This window comes from Physeter macrocephalus, chromosome 2, assembly GCF_002837175.3.
Source record: "Physeter macrocephalus isolate SW-GA chromosome 2, ASM283717v5, whole genome shotgun sequence".
NCBI lineage: Eukaryota > Metazoa > Chordata > Mammalia > Artiodactyla > Physeteridae > Physeter > Physeter macrocephalus.
The window spans coordinates 43,363,768-43,364,690 of record NC_041215.1 but is presented as its reverse complement, the minus strand read 5'-3'; positions in this window follow the sequence as shown (position 1 = coordinate 43,364,690).

Genomic DNA, 923 nt, shown 5'->3' with positions numbered 1-923 from the left:
AAGCTGTTGTAACAAAGAAGAGCTGATCATGCAGCAATTCATATTAAGAAACTGCTGAACAGAGACAAGGTTTAGGAATTAAATGAGATTAGTTGTCGGTTTTCTTAAATAGGGTAACTCAGAACATGCTTTATGCCCTTACAGACTCCTGCACCTGGGCTGTGACTGGATCTAATTTGGGATAGCTAACATGTTCCAATTTGCAGGAAAACCATAGACATGCACACATAGCTTTATTGCTGCTCTGACTGGTTATTAGCCACAGCCTCCATATATCCAACTTAATATTTCCTTCAGAACCAGATGTAATTGAATTTTCCACCTGTGAGAAGCATTAAAATGGTAATTCCAAAGTTCTTTTGTTTTCTTATTACTGTCACTCGCATATTTAAAAAGGCAAAGCAGACATGCTGGGGCTAAACATACACAAAATGGATTTTGAAAAGGCCTGTGTGACTTTATCATTCGAAATGCTGAAGGTTCTGTGTGTTTGGGTCTTTTTTAAATTTTTATTTTAGGTGATGAAAAAGTAAAACATTTCTTGAATGTTTTTAAAGAAATCTATCATAGGGACTTCCCTGGTGGTCCAGTGGTTAAGAATCCGCCTGCCAGTGCAGGGGACACAGGTTCGATCCCTGATCCCGGAAGATCCCACATACCATGGAGCAACTAAGCCCGTGTGCCACAACTACTGAGCCTGCGCTCTAGAGCCCACAAGCCACAACTACTGAGCCCACGTGCCACAACTACTGAAGCCCACGTGCCTAGAGCCCGCGCTCTGCAACAATAGAAGCCACCACAATGAGAAGACCGCGCACCGCAATGGAGAGTAGCCCCCGCTCACCACAACTAGAGAAAGCCCGCGCGCAGCAACGAAGACCCAACGCAGCCAAAAATAAATAAATTAAATAAATAAATTAAAA